The sequence below is a fragment of the Silurus meridionalis genome, chromosome 8, assembly GCF_014805685.1.
Source record: "Silurus meridionalis isolate SWU-2019-XX chromosome 8, ASM1480568v1, whole genome shotgun sequence".
Classification (NCBI taxonomy): Eukaryota; Metazoa; Chordata; class Actinopteri; order Siluriformes; family Siluridae; genus Silurus; species Silurus meridionalis.
This window is the reverse complement of record NC_060891.1, coordinates 3824642-3844132: the sequence shown is the minus strand read 5'-3', so window position 1 is coordinate 3844132 and position 19491 is coordinate 3824642.

Sequence of the window (19491 nt, the reverse complement as noted above, 5' to 3'; positions counted from 1 at the left end):
CGCAAACGACATCGAGAGAAACTTTGCTAATCGCAAGGTGTTGCAAACAAATGGACCAAAAATTGTGCAATATTATATTCAAACAACACCCATGTTTCCAAATGCGATGTTCATTTAGCAGTGAGAAATGAGACGTCTGTAGGATGAAGATGAGAAAAAAAATCCATATTGATCACACGGACATACATCTTTATTAGTGGACATTATTTTCATGTTGTTCACGTTCCCTATTCCGTGTCTCGCTCGCTGCCCGTTTCCCATGGCAACGCGCTAATGAGAGTCCGCCGTGATCGAAGCGGCGTCGCGTGCCGCCTGTCATCGTTATCGCCACAACCATGTCTGCTTCGTCTGAGGGAGATTTCAGTGAAGGGATGGTCGGTTGGATGATTTGACACATGGCGAATGATACATGATGAGGAAGAAAGGATTTGGGGGTATAAGGCATCAGATGAACTAAAACATGGTGACAATCATGTTTTTGGTCCGAAATATGGTCTGATTCAATTACAAGTTAATAGTCTGCATGTAAAGGTTGCCTACATGATGTAGAAGTGTGAATCATAATACATATGTCTCTGTGTATGCTCATTTATCTCCAAACTAGACACATTCTCACTGCACGCACCTCTGTACAAGTTAAAAAGAGTATCACTGAAGTGTGTGTGTGTGTGTGTGTGTGTGTGTGTGTGTGTGTGTGTGTGTGTGTGTGTGTGTGCTTGCAAACGAATTTCATCGCTGTGCTTTTGTACACATTTATGAATGCATGTGTGGGAGCAAAGACAGATCTGAAGCACTGTTGTTAAATCTTATCCATCCATCAAAGCGATTGTGTGCTCGCAAACACACACACATACACACAAAAATACAGCACACACCCACACAGCATGTGTGATGCTGTCACTTTTCCTTGGTCTCCTCCTCTCCCCTGGGGCTGTGTGTACTGCCGTAATGGCAGTGTGAAATGTATTCCTGCAACAGATGCCTCTGTGGAATAGAAAATGTTCAGGGTCTAAGTCTGAGTCCACAACCACGAACGGGTTTCATCATGGCATTTCAAAACGTGTTTCATTATTTATCAAAGGAGGATCGAATACTTCACATACATAACAGTGACACATATTTTAGTTCTAAGAATTTGTCTCGAGGCGGCACGGCCGTGTTGCCGCCTCACGGATCCAGGGTTCGTGAGCTCAGGCTGTCATCTTCGGGGAGTTTTGTTCTTATGTCTGTGTGAGATTTTTCCAGGTTTTTGTCCAATCTTCAATGAGTAAAACATGGTGTAGGCGGGCACTACACTGTCTGTATGTGTAAAAATTTGTGTGTGTGTGTGTGTGTGTGTGTGTGTGTGTGTGTGTGTGTATATACACATTGTTCCCCTTGTGATTGACTGTCATCTTCTTCCTGTCTAGAGCCCAGAATTCCAGGCCTAGTTTCTGGCTGAAACCTGCAGTGGTGGGCAGTAACAAAATCAATGTAATTGGTTACTGTAATTAAGCAGCTTTTTTCGCATATACTTTACTGAATGATTTCCATTTGAGGAGACTTTTACTTTCACTTCACAACATTTCCAAGTCAAATATCTTGATGGAAAAAAATTCCTGACTGGAACTTGCCACAACAACCGTGATCTTATTTGCACAATTTTTAGTTAAAGAGAAGGTGATCATTTTAATCGATATTAATCAGTGTTTGTCTCATTAATATCATTCTACTAATAGATTGGTGTCTACAGAGTAACATTAGAGTTTTCCACATAAACTGAGTTGATTATTATAGTTGAGTCTTGTGACTTAACATTATAGTCATAATAAATCAAAAGTACGTTAGATACTTAAAGATTTGAAGGTGAATGCTTTTGTGCTTTTACTCAAGTAAAAGTTTAAAGGGACACTTTTAATTTTACTGGAGTCATTACTGTATCTCTACTTTAAATCAAATACATGGTTTGTGTCCAACACTGGTAATACATTTCTAAATCCTATCTATAAACAGTCACAACTGCCTATGAACCTGATAGTAAAGCAGGTCAAGAGTTGATTTAAACGATCCAAAGAAACGTCCTTTTCATTCCACAATGAACAAGTGTATCTCTACACTTTTGTCCTCCACTGGAAACCTGGTGAACCTGGTTTAGCCTGTTGGTCAGGAACCACTTTTACATTGCTATCAAGATCTAATTCTCTAGGTGCAAATGGGAGAATAATTTTATCACTGGCTGACCATTCATAATTACAATACAAGCCCTGGTAAGAACATCTTAAACCTCTGCTGCAACGAGTAAACCCATTATACACAGGGTTATTCAAAAAGAATGAACCGATATCATGGCGCATTGCTTTAGTTCTCAGGCATAGTCATGGAATGAGTCAGCGACCATTTGAAAGAGGAGTTATCTAAGTTTTAAATGGCTGCCACAGGGGGCGATGTAGTCATGTCTTTCTTCCGGAAACATTCATTTGTTATATTGCGTAATGAAATCGGTTCATTCTTTTGAATAACCCTGTATTTTCTCTATGACAGAAGATCACGTATTCTGAGTAGAGAAAGCAATACTCAGGTTCATCTTTGAAATGTGTGCAAGGTAAATCAGCTGATTCAAGTTTTGGACCTGATAGATGCAGCTCTACCTCTGCCATGTTAATCTATATTCTATGTGACTCTCAGGACACATCTCAGTCTTCGAAATGTTGTGATATGTCATATTCATGTAGCAGCAGTGGTGCTGAGAGTGACCCACATCCAGGTTCCTCAATGTACAAACAAGATAGTTAAAGTGTCAAATTGCAAGACTGATGCACGGATGCACATGCATACTTTTTGGGGTTTAAAAAAAAAAAATTGTGTATAAAAATTGAATAATTGATAGTCATTACAAAGAACTAATAAATTCATCAATACAGATTTCCCATGACAGGAAATGCTGAAGAATGGGCCTTGGATGATAATGGAAGTTTGAAGTATGACTGTGTGAATATAGACCACGGAGAGTACCTGTCCTTTCTTGTTCTTTATTTTCTGACGCTCGGATAGAATCATCCATCACCACAGCAACTGTTTTTTTGCCAGCTCCCCTTAGGTGTTAGACCAGCAATGTAGACAGGATGGGAATACAGTGGTGGAGCACTTGTAGTAAGAGTGAAGAGTGAAAATATTAAGTGAAAAGGGGTGGTGATGGAAAGAATCTCTGATCCTGTGTTATGTTTATGACTGTCATTTTTGCAGACCTTTGGACGTTTATCATTTCAAACAAGCTCAACCTATTGTTCATGTGTGTGATGGTGTGTGTGTGTGTGTGTGTGTGTGTGCATGTATTGTGCTCTAGTTTTTATTCCAGTGTAAATTTTCTCACCTAAATTGCAAAAATGTGCCTGGATTTAAGTCTCTAAATATTTAAATATGCTTTTCAGGCAACTCAATATCTTGTCAGTGGTAACAGTTTGGGGAAGAAGGAGATATGACTGGAAAATCAAGTGTCGCAATACTTTTGTCTATTTTGTCTATAAACATTGGTAAATGCAAGTGTTATTTATTATTATTATTATTATTATTATTATATTCCTTAAGTATTTTATCGCTAATTAAATATTCTTACAATGGATTTAAAGAATTTTTGTCGACAAAATGTTTGAAGTGAAATTTAATTCAGTTTAATTTAAACTCTTTGAAGATATAAAGAACCAGACTCAAAAGGAAACCCTTTCTAACCCATAACAATGGATTTTCCTTTATTATGATTTCATCAATGTTATGAAGTGTTCCCCATCTTCATGTTTACTAAGTGTTTACCCTCCACAGTACTTTCATGTATCTTCAGGCTCTTCATGTGGAGCCATCCTCAGCAGCAGCGAGTGGTCAAGCCGTCTCTGCAGCCCTGACATATTGAAATGGTTTTAACGCTAATTAGCAGCATGAAGCTAATTAGCAAATATGTGTAAATATGTTCATCATTAACTGCTCTGGATGTCACTATCCATGCTGTTTTCTTCACAGGGAACGACTGCAGCCGATTGTGGATGAATGTAAAACACCATGCTAGGCAGAAGGATGTTAGAGATAGTTGAATTAGCACTGCTTTCGACTTGCTTTTCTAACGGCCTAATTTTAGCCCTCTGTCCCATTTGACTCATTTGCTACAGCTAATATGCTAGTTTTGTGCTTTATTGGTTCTAAACTAGCATATTATCTCTAAACTAGCATATTATCTCTAGCATGTTAGAAGAGATATAGCTGCACATTTGTTATTACTATTCCCAAGCTCCTGGGTGATTGGTTTGATAAATAAAATTGCAAGCGGGTTCCTTTAGAAGGGTATACTGTTTTGACCCGGCTTAAACAACGAAGTGGCTAATTTGTGGATTTTTCCTGGGTTTTTCCGGGTTTCACAACCTTCAAAAACCAAAAAACTGAACTAACATTAGACCAATGAAATTTCCGAACGGAAACGAAAAAACGCACCTCACCTGTGTTCTGAGCTGCACGGCTTCGGGAGAAAAACTTCCACCGGTGTTGATTTTTAAACGCACGACGATGCCAAAAGATAAACTCCAGAGAGAAATAGTTGTGAAAGGAAGGAGGAAGACAGTGAACAATGACTTTCCTGGTCGGCTACTGTTTAGATACAAGCCGTTGTAACGCGTTGAGTCTGGGTGAAGGGAGAGCTCGCTAACCCCAGTTGCAAATACAATCATATAAGCACACACAGGTTTCCAAAACTCGTGCTTTTTTATTATTCTTGGCAACAGCGTTATGGGTTAGTCAAAGAAACTTAGAAAATAATGAGCACATAATCCACACACACACACACACACACACACACACACACACACACACAGTAATACCGGGAGAATGCAGTGACGTGCTGTTCCCAAAATGCCGCTCTGCTCTTAAAGGAGCCACAACATATTTCACCCGTTACACCGTGTAACAGACACTGTCTTTCTGTAAAGCCTGTGTAAACTTCATTAGTTTCAGTGTAGTGCGGCTTATACACATGCTTATACAAGGGTGCGCTTTATAGTCCGGAAATTACGGTAAGTAGCATACAGAGCGAATACTAAGCATTTTGGACTTTATTTGTGAACAATTTGTGCCTAAAGAGATTTAATTTTGAGATTAATTCACTATATGGAAAAAGGATTATGGACACCTAAGCACTAGATTGATATGTGCTTTTTGAACATTCCATTTCATATTTAGTCCCTATTTGGTGTTATAATAAGGTACTCATATGGGTGAGGTGAGCAGGTCAGGAGTGCAGCTAGCATTCCAATTCATCCCAAAAGAGTGGAGGTCAGAGCTCTATAGCAGAATGTTCAAGATCTTCCACTTCAAACCACATCTTCATAGAGCTGGCTTTGTGCACAGGTGCATTGTCATGTTGGAACAGGTTTGGGTCTCCTAGTTCAAGTGAAGGGAATATTTCATGCTAAGACATTAAAAGACGTCCTATACAATCGTGTGCCTCTAACTTGTGGTAATGGTTTGGCGAGGAAGCACATATAAAATACCTTTTTGTATAATATATAATTTTTATATAATTATATAATTTCTTTCTTTCTTTTTTTCTGAGAGAATAAGAAAAACATGACTGTATGATTTGAATGGTCATTAAAAAACTAAAGATTCAGCAAAGAAAAGATTAGATAATTACCACATTTCTTCACCTTCCATTACTATCACCTGCAGCACCTACTATTTAGCCACCTCTCTATGTCTAGGTTTGTACTCACTCTGCTTACTTTTGGCTCTTTTTTAAATATATAAATCATTGTTCTTTGTTATAAGCTGAGCCTAACATTTTGTTTGTTTACTAGGCAAAATGATTTTGCTGGTTTCTGCTTATACTTAATATTTTCCTGTATTTTTTTTCACATTCTGCTAGTTTATTACATTTTCTCCCTATTCCTGGCCCATGCTAATTACAATTACTGAAGTCTGGTGTGTTAGACCATATGGTATACAGTCCTAATTAGGTTGATTCTGAAATTGGTTTTACTAATAAATGGTCTGAAAATTCAGTATTTTTGTTTTTGTTTTATCAAGCTCTAAATTCTCTGGAGACTGGAGACTCCTTCCAAAAATGTTTGTTTATCAGACGTGTCTTTTATATAAGTCCATGTGTTTGTTGCTACTATAGAAACAGTAACATATTACTGTTAAATTACTTTAAGCTTCAACCAGTATTTTTCAGGGGCAAAGTAGTAAGCAATCACAGGAAAGAGAGTTATAACATTAGACACAGGAATTCAAGAGTAATATGTATTTTCATTCATAAGTCTGCTTTTATCACAGATAGTGTTTAAATTCTCTGAATATTGAAAGAAATGTCTCAATAAAAAAAATCTGAGAGTAATGTGGGCCAGATCTGGTGAAAAGGAAACAAGATTGAAAGGATACAAGTATAAAGAGTTAGTTGCATGGTATTTTTATTTTTTTATTTTCACCTATTTATTTTTGTTGTTGTTGATTGGATTATGGTAAATTATTCTAACTTTAACCAGTAGGCGGTGCTGTCACAGTTTTATTTATTTATAAAAATAAAATTAAAAAATGATCATCTTAAAAAAAAAAGCTGTCTTTAGTTTTTTCCAGGAGAAATATGGCATCCTCTGTATATCCAAGACCAAATTAATTGATACAGCTTTACCAGTCACTAAGGAAGTTATCCCAAATACAGGAAACCCGAATCATATATGTAATCCATGGTTTGATGAAACTAGAAATAGAAAGTAGAAAAATGTCAAGGGCTTTTTAACTAACACTCAACCACAGAGTATCTAAAAATTTTAAATATGTAGCGCACAGCAGAATGCAACGTACAATCAAACACCAAAGCTGCCAAAACAAAGGTTTTGGGGTATATAATGTAAGCTGAGGGGCAAAGGAAGTGAACCACAAATACAACATTTTAAACATCAAGGCACTCCACTTATCACAAAATATCAAACAAGCTTGCATTTGAAAAGAACACTTCAACCTTCCTAAAAATCCAAGCAATAGGTGTATAGCACGAAAAAACAAACACAGACAATACTGAACAATATAACCAGCCCTGCACAATGGAAGAACTCCTGAACTCCATAAAGAAGACCCATGAGACTGCTTTTGGGCCAGGCAAGATTTACTACTGGCTTAAAAACCACCTCCCTCATGGTGTTCTGTCTCTGCTATTCAAAAACTTAAATATATCGTCTGGACAAGGGAAAAATAACCTCCTGTCTAGAAGCATTAATATTAACCACACCTAAAGCAGGGACTTTAACAACCCTGTTTCTTCAGTTTATTTGAAAGCTAGAAACTACTGATCGATTCAGTAGACTCCATTGTGGCTATAGGCAAGGTAGAAGCTCACAAGATTACCATGTTAGCCCAAAATCTTATGTACCTTTTAAACAACATTCGACAACATGAATGTAGGCTATTTTAAAGACTTTTACAGTACCAAATAAGGAGGAATAAGTAGGTCCTTTCTCAGTTCTAGCCTCGTTATTTTAATCCAACAGACATTTTCAAGTTAAGGTAGGCTTTACCCTTTTAAGTATAAATACCCAAGAAATGGGAGTAGCTCAGGGAAGCATAAAGGCAACATTAAGGAAGTAAAGGTGACTGGGTTTTGAAGACTTCTTAAACTGGAAACTAGTAAAAACTGAGGCCTCAAGGTTTCAGAATTTGTGCTAAAACCGTGCTAAAAAGCGACCAGAAAATGGATAATGGATGTGTATGTGTTCAGGTTCTGCCAGAAACTGTGCATTATCATGAACTATGACTTGCCTATGGAGCATTTAGGACCTCTCTTGTTTAAAAGATATATGTATCAAACATCAGCAAACCCTTTACACTTCGGTATACTAGTAAGTTTTAAGTTAAAACAATCCATATAGATGGATATAAGGGTGACATTCAAATATAATTGTGTTTAAATTAGAACATTTAATTCAGGTCTAAATGTCAAACTTTTATACACTTATTTATCCACTGCACAACCAGAGAAGGCCCTCCCTCAGGTCACAGCCTGAACATAAACTGGCTGAAGAGCAAGACAGTGAGGTGTTTTGCTGTCACTATTCATGTAGCATCACTATTCAGAAACACAAGCAGACGCCTTCTGTGGTGGTAAACCAGCAGTCTCATATTCTAATGCTACATGGTTCAAGTTGAAGCTGTTTCTTTTCACACCTTTTTGTTTTGAAAATTCATGTCTTTTGTCTCTACCAGTGTCTCAGTAATGTTGCATACATGTGTGTTGGTTAGTGTAAATTCCACGTGTCAGGATTTGAATCCTGTTTGAGGCTATTTGAGCCTCTGATAGGAAAAAAGAGCAGGGTTATGTTAAGTGTCACACCCTGACCAATATGTAGGGGTATCACTTGCCCTGTTTTAGTGTAGGGATTAGCATATTGGCTTAATGCATGACATCCCTCGGTTAAAGCTGAGCTTTACCTCAAGTTACTTCAAAGACAAAGAAAACATAATAGAAACTGCTGTAATGAGATCCTGTGGCTCAGTTGGGGGGTTCTTTTGTTAAACAACACAGAGAGAAACTAAAGATAAAGAAAGACAAATAGAAAGGAGCATTTATATCAGTGTGAAGACCAAGACTCAATTCATGATCAGCATCTTTACACTGCTTTTACCAGCAGCTAAACCATTTTGACAGACACCAGCTCAGATTCATTTAGCAGATCGTTCTATTTCTCTACCAACAGCAAAATAATTTATTGATTACGAAAGACAATGCTAGTGCAGCATTTGCATCAACTGTAAAAAGCTCAAACATTGATTAGCACCATGTAAATAAGTCTTCATCTATTGAGCCATTTAAGACAAAAGGGCATTCTTTGTTTAGGGATTTTATCTTTTTTTTTATACAGTACCTTTACAAGCAAAGAGGATTTTTTTGATTGATAATGATAGAATAACAGAAACATATTTTTGGCAAATGCTATTTGCTAGCTAGCTTTTGGTTTATCTGCCTGTGTTTCTTTCTGTCTGTTTGCATAGTTTTGTGGCTGAAGAGTGAAAATGTCAGATCTCTGTGCTCAACAGCTTTTGGTGTTGGTGGTTTTCCTTTCTGTTTTAACTGTCCCACCTGAATCCACCAACTGTATTCCAGCCGCAGGTACAAACAGAGGTTCATACCGAAGACTGTTATGATTGAGCCATCAGAGCTGATCTTTTGTTAGGAGGTTCATCATTTGTTTCACTCCCCATACTGCTGGTTTTAACATAAAACAGAGCCGACTTCTTAATGAGAAGTATTGTCTTGTGTCTGCCAGTGCCTCATAGTTTAGTAGTGTGAGTACTTGTTCACCTGAGTGAAGTCTCTATGTCTCAATCATCACACACCTACTTACCGATCCAGTGCACAAGCCAATGAAGATTGATAGTCTACATCAGGTCACAGACTGCATGAAAGCAAGACAGTGTGGTGTGAAGTAACTGATTAAAAGAAACATGTAATTAAGTCTGAGTTTAATGGTGGAAGGTTGGACAGATAAGACCACTTAAGACTTTTATTCCTTTCTGCTTGATTTTACTGTCCCACCTCATCCAGCAACCACTGCATACCTGAAGCAGGTACGAACTGAAGGTTTTTTAACCCACTGAGTTTTTAGAGGTGACAGGGTTTATTTTCTTCTTTTCTTCCATCAGTCTTTTCATGTAAATGTTCATGAGTTGTTTATTAAGCCAAAAGTCCAATAAACCAATGATTTCCTTGTTCTTTGATGGTGTAGTGGTTAGTGTCTTGGTCTCTGATACATGATGTCCTTGACTCAGTTGGATGATATTCGCCTCTAGATTGAGATGTTGCTGGTTCTAATCCCAGCCAGGTCTCTGAGATATAAATGGAGATGGTTCCAAATAACGTAGAAGATTCTTCCCGGAAATGACAAAAAACACTAAAAAGTGTGTTGTGGAAGGTGTCACCCCAGAGGGTGAGACCTGTAATGGGGGCAATATCTGGACATCTGCCCCCCTGGGGTTGGAAAATATGAACAATCGGTTTTATGCACCAGGAAGAGGTTCGACTCTGCTTTTTCCATATATAGAAAATTTCTGCATAAATCCTCTTACCTACACTCTTTTTTATTGTGCTTGTGAAGTACCACTTTTGCCATACCTTTCCCAACATCCATCATCACCTCTTTGTCATGCTCCATTTCTACACACACTTATCATGGAACAATCCTTTATTCACACAACGCAGCTCACACAGGGACACACCAGAATTGAACCAGCAACCAGAGGTCGCCAGAGGTTACCACAAATCCACTAAGTCCCACACACTCACAACCCTTTTTGGGGGGTTATCTTTTTTTTTAAGATTAGAATTTTGGGCTAAGCAAAGACAACCAGAAATATATACATTCGAATCACAAACCTCACCACTTCAGAGGCCCTTCACGACTAACACCACTAACCTACTGAGCCATTGCGGCAGACAGAAAGCCACCTTTTTCTAGGGGTTCTATTATCTACAGCAGCAGAAATAGTATTTATCAATAAATAAAGACATCGCTAGAGCAGCATTTACATCACCTGTACACGAACTCAAACTTCGAATTGCACCAGACTAGGTCTTAATCTACTGAGTCATTCAGGATAAAAGGCCCTTCTTTGTTTTAGGGGTTTAATCTTTAGCTTATTCCTCTACCAGCAGAGACAGACGTTTTTTAAAACATATTTTTTTTTGCCAATGCTATTTAGCTAGCTAGCGTTTGATCTTGCTGCCTGTGTGTTTCTGCTTGTTTGAGTTGTGTTGTGGCTACATAGTAAATATTTCCGTGCTCAACAGCTTTTGGTGGGACTCTGTTTCTTTTTTAATTGTCCCACCTGAATCCACCACCTGTATTCCATTAGTAGGTACAAACTGAGGTTCCTACCTGAGACCAGTACAGACGTTTAACCCATTGAGCCATTAGAGCTGACAGCTTGAGCTCTTTTTTATGGGGTTTCTCATTTGTTTTATGCCCCCACTGCATGAAGCAGAGACAAAACAAGACGTCTTAATGAGAAGTCTTGTCTTGTGTCTGACAGTGGCTCATAGTTTAGTGAGTCACTTGTAGGAACAATCTGACTCAAGTCTTAAAGTCTTAATCATCACAAACACACACACACACACACACACACACACACTTACCTACCCGGTGCACAAACCAAAGACAATTAATGGCCTACATCAGGTCACACAGAAAGCAAGACTGTGTGGTGTTGCAATGTAACTGTTTGAAAAGAAACATGTGAATTGTTCTTATAAAATCATCAACTCTTTCAGCTCAATGGTGTTGCTTTTTTTTCTGTCCCAAAACTGAGGCACGTACAAACTGAGATTCCAACCCAACACAGGTACAGATATTTAACCTACTGAGGCATTAGAGCTGACAGGTTCGCCTCTTTTTTTAGAAGGTGTAGAAACAATAATCAGCACCTTAGTCTTTAATACATGATATCTGTGGTTTAAGAATTACATTTAGCTTTACATTCTTTTTATAATTGAAAAAATGAAAAGTAACCTAAGACAGCCTACTAATACAAGATTCTACAAGTCTAATTTTATGTGTACACGCATAACAACAAAATTCTGTGCTTTTGTAAAATAAAGAATACAGGGAGTGCTCTCTGCCATCTCTCTTCACAGACATAAATAAAACAACCTGAATCTAAGTGAATTCTTGCCTCACAGACATAAAACAAAATGAACAGAAAGCTCAAAATGTCTACTTTTAAATAAACCAATTAACATCAAATCCAAATATTCTCTGATTTTGTAATCGGTATGAAAGTTAGAAGAGGTACAGTTTCTCCGGTATTAACCGTCGGTGTGGAAACATAGCAAAAGTTCTGATGGCGACCTGATGATTTATGTAATTTAAAACACCATAATTTCCTCAAAAACATTTACAAGTATATATTGTCTTCATGCTCTATGTTGAGTTTGGTTTCACTAATAATAGACTTACATTTGCATAAAGCATCAATATTTGTCCATGTCGATTAGAGTATTACAAAATTTAAAAGTATCAATTTAAACAACAAACTTTACTTTAAAATGAGTAAAAAAAGCATGGTCAGTACTACAGTATTTTGAAACAAAGATCTGAACGAATGTGTGTACTTTTGCCACCTCTGCTCAAATACATATTAACTCATATTCACAACTCAATCTTCACAATATCACCACAATATTACCACATCACCACAATATCATTACAATCTCATCACCACATTATCACAACAATATAACCACAACATTACCAAAATATCATCACATCATCACAATGCCACCACAAAATCGTCACAATATAATCACAATGTCACCACAATATCGCCACAATTAGCATCATTGTTTGGTTCTGAATGCATGACCGCAAACCTTAAGGACTTTGATAAACTTAATGCAACTAGTAAAACTTCACTTCATATTTGTTTGGAATTGTTCTTAAAGAAAATCTATATTTCTATATTGGAAACAATATTGAATAGCTATAAAAATCTGCGCTATCGCACCCTTAATGAGCAACCAAAAACTTTTAAAACTGCTAAACCTGTGAACTTTTTTTTATTTGCTTTTTTATATAACGTATTATATGGTACTGAGATCCGATACTTCATTATATTCCTTATTTTTATTACTTCTATATTTTTATTTTCTCACCTTCTTTTACTACTGGGTCTTAATTAATGTCGTTAAACCATCTGGCTACAGACAAACAGACAGACAGGTTCAAGGTAGACGTTTCATCGATAGGAGGTGTAAAAATGTTGCATGGATACAGATAATATCAATATCAATAAAATCTGTTCTTTTCTTCTAATCAGTTTTCCATTAGATGATGCAAATTTCATGGCCTGACTCAAAAAAAAAAAAAGAATCAATTTCACAGTATATGTACAGTATATAATATCCAGCTATTTGTATTTAGTCCAATTGTTCCTATTTAATACCCATCATACTGCATATTTTCCACTAGCGTAATGTGAACTACTTCCTTACATTTATTCTGAGATGCCTAAACAAACATAATGGATGGTTCCACAGTCAGTAGTTTAGAACTATTGGGGCAGTTCTGCACTCAACTCTTATAACCTTAACAATGGTAATAATGAATAAATATCCATTTGAACCTTAAAAGCAACAAAGTTCAAATGGATATTCTATTCACTATTTGGGAATTTATTCTATTCCATATCTCAGGAGATACGCTGCCTTCTCAGCCACTTTATCTCCTGAAGTAAATGGTATTTAATTCTGAACACCCCTGTCAACAATAGACACTGATGCAAGGGTTATACTATAAACTATATGTTTGTTTTAATAAATATTCATTAGATAGCTTTGATATTGCCAGATCTGACCTCACCAAAGGTGCTTCATGCCAAGATGTTCATCTTTCATGACTCAGTGAAAACCTTCTGCATAATCAAGCTCATCCTGGGCTTTCATGCAAGCTATTGGCTCTGTTTACCACAATGATGTCTATAATGGCAAGTTCCTGTGATAACACTGAATAATTTCGCTATCCGTGTGGAGCAGTGCAGCATGCATGCATTACATATTGCGAAATATTCATCTTCAGTTGTCGTAATGTATAATGTGGTCAAACCCATTACAGTAGATTGTGTATTAAAGAATTTCAGATCACAAAGGGAAAAAAGCAAAACGTCCATATGATAAGTCTTGGAGGATAAATGCAGCATAATTTCTTATTTGGTTTGGAATTTCTACCCCTGGAATAATCGTATCACTTGAATTATTCATTCGTTCATTCACATTTAATAAACATTTCATCCCAGAGCTAGGATTTGGGTTCTGGGATACACCCAGGGTGTCATACACTCACACTCTCACATTTATTCTCTATTTAGCATATAGAATTAACAATCAGCATGAGTCGGGGAGGTGTGAGGAAACCTAAAAAACATGTCAAAATCCCATACGGTCATGTGAACAGCATATAAAATACCATACCTTGGAGGGAAAATGTAAATCATAACATTGTAATGCAATCTGTTAGGCTAATTTATTAGTTTCAAATTTTATTTGAAACTAGCATGCACCGCCGTTTTTTTTTTCTATGTTATTGCAATTCAAATTGCAGGCAGCATAGGGCTCTAGAAAGAAAAAAATGCAAACTGCTTGTTCAGAGTTGATGAAACGAGTTTTTGTACCCAAAGCGAATCGAGTTTCTATTCTTAGATAAGCTTCTCTGACCCAAGAGAAAACTTCAAGTCCAAGAATCGAGTGCTACATTATGACATCACAGCTCACATAAGTAGAGAAAATGTAAACAGCAATACAGCACAACGACGCAACGTGTCAGTTATGCTAAACTGCTATCAAATGAATGTGTGTGTTGTTCTCTGGAACCTATTTGTTGGATCGAAGAATCTGAGGTATTCCGACCTCATGTACAGCATTCCCAGGATCGGAAGATCCAGCGTGACCCCGATCACGACAACACACTGGAGATATATGAATAAATTACATGAGGCCAGATTTTCAAGATATATATTAAAAAACAGCATAGTATCATTGACTTGAATTTCCTTGTGCATTGTTTTTGGTCTCACTGACTCACTGATCCACTTTAATGTCTTTTGACATCTTTTACTGAGACGACAACGGAGTCCTACCATCTAATGTAAAACGTACTGCCCTGAGTCAGCAAGCTTCGTCTCAGTCGCAGCTTATGCATCCTCCTACAGGATAAAGGTCCTTAAATCTAAAACACAGATCCAAAGAAAGGCTCAAAACAAAACACTGGACTATTCTAAAGTGGCTTTTTATGAACCCTTATCTGAAACCTACCCATCATCAACGGAAAGAGATGAAACATGCAATCAGGTGAAGGCTCACTTCAAACCTGAGACAGCTGGAGTCCAGATGACCTGTAGATAGCTACAGAAGTCTCACTGAGAGCTACAGAAATCGCCTGTTTGCAGTGGGTGCCTCGATTGCCTCAGGGTGGGCAACAAAATATAAGGTTAAGAGTGCCATTATTTTTGCCTGTGCCCTTTTCATTTGTTCAAAATATTCTGTTGAGTAGTTGTTGTTTTTTTTTGTTGAGAAACCAAAATCATAGTCTGGTTATGACCAAATAAACAACGGAGTACCAGTTACTTTTTACGATGAAATTGTTTCATAGAGGATTGTAGGTTCGTTTTTTCCATGAAGGGGTACCAACACATTTATCCACATCTGAATGTTTTCTTTTCCTCACCTTGCACTAATTGTTCTCATCATCATCTCATCGTTTAATCTGTGTTGGCAGTCTGATGAGCAAAAGTGTGATATTTGCAAAAGGAAAAAAAAAAACTGTGAGGAATGTGCCAACGATGACGAAACGGACCTCGAGCTTGTTCGAAGTGATGATTGTGACGAAGTTGTAAGTTGTAAGCGTGAGACAGAGGGAGAAGGAAGAGAAAACCGGATTAGAAAAAAGGAGCTAATATTTGAAGAAAGAGAGGTACCATGTGATCCGCTTTCCATAGCAAAAAATGCTAATTCCTTGTTTTTGTGTCTATAGCTATTTTCTTGCCATGCTAAATGTTCAGGTGAATTCTGTAAAAACATGCAAATGACCAAAAAAAATTTAAACTAATTACTTTCTAATCCTATCTTTCTGATAGCATATATTGTATACTTTAAAATATATTTGTAAACTATATAGACAAAAAGATTTGGGACACCTGACTTTTAACAGCCATATGTATTTCTTCACACAAAGTGTTTAGGTACGCAATGTCTTGTATAGAATGTATTTGGATGTGGAAGCACAACATATTCCATGAACTAGGAAGTGAAGTGGGAGATCTTGAGTGGCCTGCTATAGAGCTCTGGACTACTGAACAACTTAGGGATGAATTGAAACCCTGGCATTGGCACCCCAGGCCTCCTCACCTCACATACATCAGTACCAAACTTTGCTAACACCCTTGAGGCTAAATGAGCACAATCTCCAATCTCCACAAGGACACTCCAAAATCTAGAGGAACATCTTGCAAGAAGAGTGGAGGATATTATAAAAGCTAATGGGGACTAAATGTGGAATGGGGAGTTCAAAAAGCACAAATCACTCATATGCTCAGGTGTAAATAAGGACGCAGCGAGGGACTTTTACCTCCTGGTAATGAGACTGACATGCTGTGGAAAACCTACCGCTTTCTCAAACACTTAAACTTGTATATTTTTCCCTCTTTATTTTGCCTTTAATTTAATAAACGGCACAATAATTGTGCTTTAATTTTTCTCAACAGAGTTTAAGCTGATACTATCTTAAGTCTGCAACCTAGTGAACCAGTGTTGATTTATTTATTGATAGAGACTCAAAGCAATTTTTGTACGTCGCTCTGGATAAGAGTGTCTGCTTATTGGCGTAAATGTAAACGTTGATCATCAAACACCTGGGAATTTTTTTCCCCTGTTGTAATTATTCTCTTTAAAATTTCTAATTTTAAGAATAAAAATTGTATACAATAAAAATCTAAGAGTTTAAGAATAACATTAGGTTGTACGTGTGGAGATACGTGAGGCGTCTTCGACTGAAAATAAAACCTGTGGTAAAAAGTGGCTTTTTTTTTTTAATGTTATGGTGGAAATGATGAGAACTTTCACCTGGGATCCATCTGAAAAACTCCCATAAATCATCACTAAATTCTATCTATTTCACCTTATACTTGTTGAGAATTAATCTTGTCTGATTGTGAATAAAAAACCTGCCTGCTTTTGGAACAGCCTGCCAAAACCTCCTCTCTTTTCTCTCAGATTGAGCAAAATGAAGTCTCTGAATATGAATGTGGTGCGCCCTCTAGAGGTGGAAGCCGCTTTGGAGGAATTTTGCTCTCAAAATCTGTCTCTATGGTGATGTCACCAGCTACAGGGTTCCACCCTCTATCATGGTACCATCTGGTCCAAAGCGGAGGCGGAACTAGCGGAACCCTGATGACCTAATACAAAGACACACACACACACACACACACACACACACACACACACACACACACACACAGGCCATTGGGGCACTCAGCACAAGTAAGCCCCATCTGTTTTCTCTTGCCTTAACCATATGACTCTTATTTCATCCACAGACACATTTATACATTTATATAAAATTCTATTTAAGTTGGAAAATAGAAAAGGGAAATATTTAGATTTTCATTTTCCCATAGAGTTAAATACAGAATCTGCATCACAATGCAGGACAGTGTTGGCTCATTGTTTAAACAGGACTCTTGATCATCTGTTCACTTTTATTTATTTATACAATGGACCAGTTGAAGTTTAAGAGCCTTGTTAAATAGCCCAAGAGTGGCAGCTTGATAGATTGGAAATGAAAATCACAACCTTGATTAGATCATTGTAATTCAATTGTAACTTGCTCTAAAGTTACAATGCTTTAAATGTAAACATAAATGCCGTTCGCCTCATCAGTTCAGTCCTTGCTTGAGCAGCTGCCGAGTTTCAAACGTTCTGCCAGAAATTGCTCAATTTTTTTCCCCCACGTTCTCTGCTATTGTCCCACTTTACAACCCAGTGTTCCTGGGATAAACCCTGATATACAGGACATACAGTAGGAGTCTGCTAAAAATGATCAGCCTATGGATCTCCTTGATGAATATGAAGGTTTGCACCTCAGGCCTCCTCACCTCACCTACATCAGTACCTGACTTTACTAAGTCGTGTAACTGAATAAGGATGAAATAGGATGTTCAAAAAATGTGTGTGTGTGTCTTTCTTATGCACTCGTTCAGACTCATCAGAAATGATTTTCCCTTTCTTTCTCTCTCTCTCTCTCTCTCTCCTTCTGGCATGTAGGAAGAAGGCGGTGAAGCACAGCGCAGCAAGTTTCTGTCTGTCACAATCACACGTTTCCCATTAATGTGACAAACACAGTTGACATCCAATTTCCCCCCAGTGTGCTCCTGCTTTGCACGAAAACGGATGACGGAGCCAGGAACCAGTTCGCTGCATAAACCCACATTTCCACGTCTGCAGTTTCACAGACAAATCTGCAGCCCTAACATCATCATGCGCATGACTGACATCTCGTTTTATAATAAGCGAAAGACTACGAGCTATGACGAAGACAGAGAGAAATCTGCAGTGGCAGGTTGTCATTGCTTTACACGCTCGCGACTGTAGTCTCTCACACGCATACGCGCGTACACACAGGCCTACAATCTGTTGTTGTTGGGAAAAGTGTTTACTTCCTGTCAGAATTATCAAATTGCATACACATCCACTGCTGTTTTGACAAACAGGATGATGCAACCCCATCGACGGAAATCTACGTGGCTATACAAAGAACGTTTTAACACGTCAGAGTCGTCAGTACATCACTGTGAGAGACCCCAAGTGTGGGAACGCTTTATTTTATAGGATCCAGTGCCATCTTCTGGCACACTGATACCATCACTTCATCATTTTGTAATGAAGAACTACACTATTTGGAAGAGGTGTAACACACTAATTTCACGGTTCGGTACGTACCTCGGTTTTTAAGTTATGGTTCGGTTTAATTTCGGTACGGTTAGGTGGAAGAAATTATCATTAAAAACATTGGTGAACATTTTTTCATTTTTAAAACTATTTCAAATAAAATGCCTGCTTGGTTAAATAATAAATAAATATTTATAATATATATTTAAATAATAATTTCTTAAAAAATTTTTAAATAAAAATAATATAATGAATAAAATTACCTAATACACTTTATTACACTGATTAAAATAAGTAATCGATTTAATTGGCATATGAAATTTGTCAAATAGAATTCAATAAATGGATCGATTTGCATTTGTTAGACCCTATTTGGATGTTTCTATAAATGTGTTTTAATATTTCATTTTCTAAAGAGATGATCTACTTAGCTGTTCTATTATTTCAGCATTCTTTAACAATTGTCTTCATTCAATCCTTCCATCCTTCATCCACTCACTCGCAGGCAGGAAGTGGTGGCGATTTCGCGCAAAACAGTTTTACAATGCACTACAAATCCTCTTCCGGTATGGCGCGAGTTTCTTTTTTAAACCCTCAGCATTAACAATCTTGCGGTCCGCCACTTAATACGTTCGTTCGATTCTAACTCCGCACGTAATAAAGTATTGCATGGATCGGTACACGTGCACCAAACCGAAAGCCCTGTACCGAAACACTTCGGTACGAATACATGCACCGTTTCACCGCTACTTTGTACCAAAATATCGGGACATCTGACTTTTCAGTCATATTTAGTTCTGAACTGTTATCACAAATTTGGAGGCACACAATAGTATAGACTGTCACTGGATGCGGTAGCATTCAATTCTCCCTTCGCTCAAACCTGTTCCAGCATGACAATGCTCCTGTGCACAAAGCCAGCTCCATGAAGATATGCATTACATAGGTTGGAGTGGAAGATCTCCTGCAATAGAGCTGTAAGCTCAACCCAATTGAACACTTTTGGAATAAATTGGATCGTTGATTGCACCCCAGGCCTCCTCATGCTATAT